The sequence below is a fragment of the Gymnoscopelus braueri genome (assembly GCF_963280865.1).
Source record: "Gymnoscopelus braueri genome assembly, chromosome: 3".
NCBI classification, from domain to species: Eukaryota; Metazoa; Chordata; class Actinopteri; order Myctophiformes; family Myctophidae; genus Gymnoscopelus; species Gymnoscopelus braueri.
This window is the reverse complement of record NC_137612.1, coordinates 12,534,104-12,543,056: the sequence shown is the minus strand read 5'-3', so window position 1 is coordinate 12,543,056 and position 8,953 is coordinate 12,534,104.

The following is an 8,953-nucleotide window of genomic DNA, read 5'->3' as shown; positions in this document are numbered from 1 at the left end:
TTTTGTCCACTTCCACTGGTTCGCCACAGGGCTGTGTTCTTTCCGCTTTCTTGTTTATTTTGTACACGGATGACTGTCGCAGTAATCACGACAACCGTTTTATTATAAAATACGCGGATGACTCAGTCATTGTCAGCCTTCTAGACAATGACGAGGTCGGACATGGTCAGGTCACAGAGGACTTCTTGTCCTGCTGTAGTGACGCGTTCCTTGAATTGAACATCTCAAAAACAAAAGAGCTCTGTATTGACTTCAGACGTGGTCCCCATCCCACCCAGAACACTGATATCTGTGGCCAACCGGTGGAAATCGTACCCAGTTACAAATACCTGGGCACGATTATTGACAGCAAACTGAAATTTGATGTAAATACTGACATGCTGTGTAAGAAGGGACAGCAACGCCTTTTCTGCCTAAGGAAATTAGCCAGATTTAATGTTGACAGAGACTTGATGAAATTGTTTTACAGTGCCTATGTACACTCTGTTATCTCCTTCTCTATCATCTGTTGGTATGGTAACCTCGCCATTAAGGATAAAAATTATTTAGGAAGGATAGTGAAAACTGCCTCCAAAATCACTGGCATCCAACTGGAGAGCCTTGACCCCTTCTATAGCAGACAACTGCTCTTGAAGACCAGGTCCATTCGACAAGATAGTGCACACCCACTCGAGCCAGAGTACAGGCTGTTGCCATCGGGCCGTCGTCTGAGTGCCCCTGGTGTCAAAAACAATAGATTCAAGCACTCATTTGTTCCTGCCTCAATTCGGGCAATCAATGTTGCCAGGGACCGATAGAGGATAATGTTACTGATGGTGATGGAGATGATTAAACAAGCACTTTATGCAGGCACCTTATATTTCTGAATGTAGCCCTTTATTTATCTTACCTCTTGCACTTTACTGTGATGATGATGATGATGATGATGAAACAAGCACTTTATCTCTTTATCTCTTGCACTTTACTGTGATGATGATGGTGATGATGATGAAACAAGCACTTTATAATTCCTTTTTATCTCTTGTGATGATGATAATGATGATAATGAAACAAGCACTTTATCTCTTTATCTCTTGCACTTTACTGTGATGATGATGGTGATGATGATGAAACAAGCACTTTATGCCGGCACTTTATAACTCCTTTTTTATTTTACCTATGTTTTTATGCTATGGTGTTTCATGTCTGCTGTTGTCCTGTACTGTCTGTATGTTTTAAACCACTACTCTGGCTGTAAACCCAATTGCCCTTCTGGGACATTAATAAACTTGAACCTTGAACCTTGAACCTTGTGTCATAGTAAATACATACATAGAGTCATAGTAAATACATACATAGTGTCATAGTAAATACATACATAGTGTCATAGTGTCATAGTAAATACATACATAGTGTCATAGTAAATACATACATAGTGTCATAGTAAATACATGCATAGTGTCATAGTGTCATAGTAAATACATACAGTGTCATAGTAAATACATACATAGTGTCATAGTGTCATAGTAAATACATACATAGTGTCATAGTAAATACATACATAGTGTCATAGTGTCATAGTAAATACATACATAGTGTCATAGTAAATACATACATAGTGTCATAGTGTCATAGTAAATACATACATAGTGTCATAGTAAATACATACATAGTGTCATAGTAAATACATACATAGTGTCAAAGTGTCATAGTAAATACATACATAGTGTCATAGTGTCATAGTAAATACATACATAGTGTCATAGTAAATACATAAATAGTGTCATAGTAAATACATACATGGTGTCATAGTAAATACATACATAGTGTGTCATAGTAAATATATACATAATGTCATAGTAAATACATACATAGTGTCATAGTGTCATAGTAAATACATACATAGTGTCATAGTAAATACATACAGAGTGTCATAGTGTCATAGTAAATACATACATAGTGTCATAGTGTCATAGTAAATACATACATAGTGTCATAGTAAATCAGTGTCATACATATTCTGAAGAAAACCTGGAGACTGACACTGTGCTGGTGGACTTGACAGGAAGCAGCGTATTAACCTGCGGCCCCCACCTTCACTTAATGTGGGCCGCAGGTTAATATCGATATATTATTGATTTCAGCTGTTCCAATTCCAAACATGTAAACATGACCCGCTTTAATTACTTAAGTCTATATTATAGTAGCTTAATGACTAGTATTACAATTCTATTGTCTTTTTTATGTCCAATGTATTTGTATTTAAGTTCATAAAGTTAACATAAGTATAACTAAATGCATTTGAAATTAAATAAAACATATTTCAGGATTCCAATTCAAAAACGGCAACAAAAAAAAATCAGGATTCCAATGAAAAAATAGCAGACCTACAAGCTCAAAACGCGTCGCACTGCGACGCGACGCGCGTTGAGCTTGTAGATTGGCTATTTTTGCTACTTTTGTGTGACAGAATGGCGAAGAAAATATGGAGATAAGTAGGTGTGTCTGCCCGACACTATATGCAATGTGGCCATCTGGAGTGAGTGTGGAAATATAGTGGCCCTCTCCATCATCAACGTTGCATCACCCCTGCTGTAGTTTTTTGCAAAGAAGCCATCAATTGTTGAGATGGAATATGGAGTCAGAGTCAGGGGGTAGGACATTGATTGATTGAATACGTTATTTAGAAAGACATGGAAACAGTACATGGAAGTACAATTCACAATACAAGGTCCTCTAAACTGGATCGCTCATAAAAGCACAATGGCTTATTTAAAATGAGATCCCTGTGCACTCACATCATGATGACATTTAAGAAAACAGACAGATATACACTACTATACAGAACATCATACAATCAGCTTGCAGGTTACTGGTACAGTTTGGAATTGCAGCATCAGGTCAGAGATGCTAATTTGTGACCTTAGTAGCTGTGATTTGACGAAGATCTGAAAGATAAATCCACTTGTCGCATTATACTGGCTCACTTTCACCTTGTGTGCCCCATCAAGCTTCTGAATCAGCATTCGAAGTTCATGCCGATCTTTGCTGCAGTGAGGAACTCTTGGGAGCTTGATGAGCTTGTGCTAACTGGTGTTGAAGAGTTTACCTGTCGCCTCTATGGCTCTGGTCCTTGGGTGAAGCATGTGGATGAAGCATGAGAGATTAAGGTGAAGAAAATGTGTGGCTCAAGCCTCGAGCTTCGGCCAGGTCTCTCCATTGACCTCTCAACTTTTCCACCATGCAAGAGGGTCCTCTTTCAGCGATTCAAAAGAGTAAACTTCCGGCCTGGGCGGTTGGCGCACTCCCGATCCCGACGACCTTTGCTGTGTCCCCCCTCCCCATCTCTCTTCCCATTTACTGTCAGTCTACTGTTCCTATCAATAAAGGCAGAAAAACCCCCACAAAATATCTGAAAAAATATGCATCTGGAAGAGGGCTCATGAGAACAACCCAGAAATCTCATCACCTCTTGACCATGGATTTCATCTGAACGCAGAAAATGGCAGACTAGAGCCTCTATGGTTTGAAGGTGACGTTATCCCCAAAGCCCTCATTGATGTATTGTGTGAAGAGGAGACAGATGAGGATGACCTAGAAGAAAATATACACATATGAGGAGGAGGAGGAGGAGGAGGAGGAGGAGGAGGCGGCGGCAGATGAATATGATGATGATGCTTAAAGTAGTTCACAGTAGGGTATGTGGTGAATTTAAGGTGTAAAATTAGATGTGGCAAAACAGTTATTTTGTCACAAGTTGTTTTTTTCTTTTTATGCCAAATGATGAAAAATGTAAAGAAAAGAAAACAAGGACTTTGATGCCCCCCCTGTCCTTGACCTATTCTGTTGTTTCTCCCCTTGTCTATATTTACTATTTTAAATACTTGGTCTGTTGTTAAATTTGGATGCACATTGATTTGCTATATTGTATCTATAACTATTGATATGTATTGCAACAAGCTATATTGTGCATATCCAACATATTTTTATTTATTTTGAATACCATTTAAAAGCATTTGTTTTCCTGCTGTAGTATTCACTTTTCATATTTCAAACTTAAAATAACAGTATTAGCAGTAAATATGAACCTATTGTTAGATAGGCTTCTGGAAAGCTACTGACCATTTTCTCCAATTTGAGGTACAGTGCGAGAATTTTGGCTACAGAAAGAGTAATTTTCAAGATGCAAAGGTCATCTTGGGCTCAAATTGAAGCTTAGGGACATGGGAGGTTTTCTTTATACAAGTGAGGCTGTGATATTCACCATAAAGTGCTTGAAAATAATCATCTTTGTTGTTATTTGTCAAGCGGACAGTATTTTGTTTTTGTGTTTCTGGGGATGTTGTACAGTAGGTCATATTTAAAAATACAATGGTAGCCAGCCCCAAAATCTTAGTCTGCTACTTACCCCCTATGTGTCAGGATACTCCATGCCAAATTTCACACTTCCATGTCTATTTATGTCATTTTAGTGAATTCATATTCTGCACAACGCGTCACGTCGCGATGCGACGCGTTGTGAGCTTGTAGATCTGCTATTTTCAAACATTTTAGTACTTTTACTTTTGGTACTTTAAGTACATTTTGATACCAATACTTTTGTACTTTTACTCAAGTAAATTTTGAATTCCGGACTTTCACTTGTAACAGAGTACTTCTACATTGCAGTATTGATACTTTTACTTAAAGTAAAACATGTGTGTACTTTTTCCACCACTGACTGCACCCTGATTGAGCCTCACGCCCTAGGAATCAGGGGAGGGAGGGTTTAAAGGGAGGGTTTAAACCCTCCAATTGTCGGGTCAGCCTCCCTCTCTCACAAACACCCACCGACAAACACACACTCACACAGCTCTGCAATGTTTGGAAGTAAAAAGAGTGAACTAAACAACTTATAATGTAACGTTACTCGACATGAACGTTGAGCAGAGTTGTCAGTGTTTATCAGGGTGGTAAAAAAAAAGCTGCTAAAACAGTGTGACCGGACTGTCTGTGGAAACACAAAGAATTATCTCCAACCGACACAAACTGAGGTGAGTTTCTACAGTAGCCCTGAAACATGACTCATACCATGACAGTCATGGAACCACTATAGGTCAGTCAAACTTTATTGTCTAATGTTGTTTTGGAGCAGTGGTTCTCAAACATGTTTATGTCGAGGACCCCCAACATGTATATGTATTTGGCCACGGACCCAAAATGGGGGTCCGTATGTGGTACACAGTTACATAACATCACAATGACTCTTCTTTTCTTTTTTAGCAGTGGTGTTGTGAGCTTGTATATCGGCTATTTTCAAATAGAGGGCATTTATAGGGTTTAAGTGAAGTGTTTAACTTCACTTAGAGGAAGCCCAAATTAAGAAACAAGCCCAAAACAACTGCCTACAACCAACCAGTTATTCACAAGCAACTTTACAGGGAAAAAAAACAGGCCCAAAGTCGCTTATAATAAATAGACATGGCAACAGTGACAATTAACACCATCCCATAAGCTGAAGGGACAGGGGAGATTGTAATTGGTTAGTTAGTAAGTAGCCTATAGATCCCATATGCCAGGGGTCTTCATTGTTTTTTCAGCCTATAACTTTCTTTTATACTAACATCAGTGTTGCATACATTCATGTTTGTTTGTTTGTTTGTTTGTTTGTTTGTTTATTTGTTTGTTTACACACTATCTTTGACTTAGTGTATTTTCAGTTGTAACCAGTTACCAGTGGTGAAAAGTAACTAAGTACATTTACTCAAGTACTGTACTTAAGTGCAATTTGAGGTATTGTTTTACTTTCTTCAGTATTTACAATTTTCAATATTTTTTTCTACCCCACTACATCTCAGAGGAAAATATTGTACTTTTACTCCACTACAATTATATGAAAACTTTAGTTACTAGTTACTCTGTAGATTATGATTATTATTACAAAACACACTATCACTTCAGCCTATTTTGGCCATTAGAGAATAGCAGATCTACAAGCTCACAATGCGTCGCATCGTGATGTATTGTGAGCTTGTAGATCTGCTATTTTCTAAATATGTTTTAACTTGTGAAATGGGACAATCTGCACAATGAGCACTTTTACTTTTGGTACTTTATATAATATATTTTGATGCCGATACATTTGTACTTTTACTCAAGTACATATTTAGCAGTATTGACCTTTTTACTTAAAGGTAGGGTAAGTGATTTCTTTTTGTATATATTTTTTTTGTTAAAAAGGTTCAAGTACAATATTTTGATAGTAATCATTGCTACAGACAGAGCATTTGTTCGGTCACAGGGGTCTCTCCAGCTCTTTAGTAAACAGAATATAGTACATTTTCAGGTAGGTGACAACATTTGAGCCAATCAGGAGAGAGCACTGAAAATGCATTTTCTGTTTAATAAAGAGCTGGAGAGACATGGGAGACTCCTTTTATGGACAGGACACTCTATAGTAACGAGTACTATCAGAACATGGACCTATTTTGCAATTATTTGAATAATTGCAAATCACTTACCCTACCTTTAAGTAAAACATTTCAGTACTTTTTCCACCACTGCCAGTTAAGCCTCCATACCTACTGCAGTAAACTTGACATTTGGCTCTGTACTTGGTCTGCTCTTCTTCTCTCAACACCAGATCTCTTTGCTGAAAGTAGTGCTACCACCCCGGTCTTGGTAACACATGCCAGGTTCGGTTCCAACAGAACCCTCCTGTCATCACCAGAGAACCTCAAGCACTCCGAACTCACCGAGAGTGCATGCAGGTCACTAACCCTCTTGGCCGTAGACAGGGCCAAGAGAAGGATAGTTTTAGAACTCACTATTTTCAGGCTCGCAGTCTCGAGAGGCTCAAAAGGAGAGAGGCAAAGTGCCTTAGCACCACCGCCAAATCCCAGGCCGGAAACAGAGGCCTGTTAGTCGGCCTGGCCCGTCTGGCGCCGCCCATAAAATGTCGCACCCTGTGATGTTTGCCAACCGTCCCGACATCGAGACCCTCGTGGCAGGCGGAAATGGCCCCCAGGTACACCTTGGCCGCCGAGAAAGCCAAGCCCCGATTTAACCAGCTTTGCAGGAAAATAAGAATGCTGCGCACCGGAGCCCGAAAAGCCACCACCAATGGTGACTGTTCCCGGCATCATGACACAAAAATATTCCATTTAATGTCATAGGCAGCCCTCGTAGATCCGGCCCTGGCCCCCTGAATGGTAGCTACCACATCAGGGGGCAAACCACACAAGTCTACGTTGGCCGTCTCACGGGCCAGACCCACAGGTCTAGGTCCCGGGGGCTGGGGTGCTTGATCTCGTTCCCTGCTTGTCGCAGCAGGTCCTCGATCGGAGGGAGGCGCCACGGCTCTGCGTAAAGGAGAGGAGTTATCACCGATCTCCAAACGCCTCATGCTGGAGTCACCAGCAGTACAGACAGACCCTGAAGTCTGACCCTCTCTAACGTCGGGCGGATCAGCTCCAGCGGCGGGAATGCGTCCAGCAGTTCCCTCGGCCAGTTGTGAGCCAAAGCATCCAGCCCCAACGAGAAGTCCGTCGCCTTCACTGAGAAAAAGCGAGAGCACGCGTTCTCTGCTGAGGCAAACAAATCGACCCGTGACCGGCCTAACCTGGTCCAAATCATGTCCGCCATTTTCGGATTGAGTGACCAATACGTGTACCCAATCTGCCCCTGGACAGTAGATCTGCCCCGCTGTTCAGGAGGCCTGGGACATGGACCGCCCGGATCGACAGCATGCGCGAGTCGCACCACAGTGTCAGCTCGCGTGCCAGGTTGTCCAACACTCGGGAGCCTAAGCCTCCCTGCTTGTTTACGTAGCACATGGTCAATGGCCCCGATTCATAACGAGGGTCGTATATATGGGGTAAATAAAGTTCGTAAAGGCCGGTCGTATTTTGGTAGTCACAAACGGACGTGCAATTCCCAAAGGGGTTCGTATATCACAGAGACGTGCGTATGACCAGGTGTAGGAGCTGATTAATGTCGAAGTCTGCATCCAACAGCATCCAACTTTAACGTCACTTTACGGCACAGTGTTGCCATGTCCGCTTATTATAAGCGAATTTGCGCTTATTTTTCTGTAAAGTTGCTTGTAAATATTGGTATCAGTGGGGTGCGTTTTTTTTGGCTTGTTTCTAAAGTGTAGTTGGTTATTTGGGCTTGCTTCACAATTGTTCAATTGTTTTAACCGGTGGTTCTCAAATATTTTTATGTCATGGACCCCCAAGTTAATATGTAAGCTAATTTATCCCTATAAGCCCCATCTGAAAAAAAATTGTGCCAGCTGGAGGCAGATTTGTGTTGTTAGAATGTTTAAAAAATCTTCCAAATATTCCACATTTTATTACAAGATTTGTTTTTTAATATAGCAGATCTACAAGCTCACAAAGGTTTAATTAAAGTGCTTATAATGGCCTAAGTGCCAGTTGCTTCTTTTGGGCTTATTTTCATAGACCTGGTTGCTTATTTCTCTCACAAAATCTGGCAACACCGGAGTTTAACTTCTCGTCCAGACTTACAGCTGTCGGCCCGGCCGCAATGCCTTGACACTGACAGAGAACTTGAACACCATTCTGATCTGTCTGAAAGCGAGTCCCACTATTGCACGATGGATCAGCTGAACGTTATGTGTAATGTTTACAAGGTTTAACCCCGCCAGCAAATAATAGACTAATAACCTGGAAAGGATATAACATTGCTCACGTTTACTAGGTAAAAAGTAGCCCTAGAATGTCTGTGATCTTACATACATTTCAAGTATTCCAAATACACAGTCATAGATCTCTCTCGGTCCCCCACTGTGTAGTGCCCATCTGCGCGGCCATAAAAGTGCTCTAAACTCCGTCTGTACTCACCCAATAATTAATTCCTAAGACGTGGAGTCATATTTTGTCCTCTAGTTTCATATCCATGTGAAAGTTCTGCCAGAAAACGTGTGTTTAGTCAAATATCTCCACTTTTTCACGAGCTGCACACGGACGAG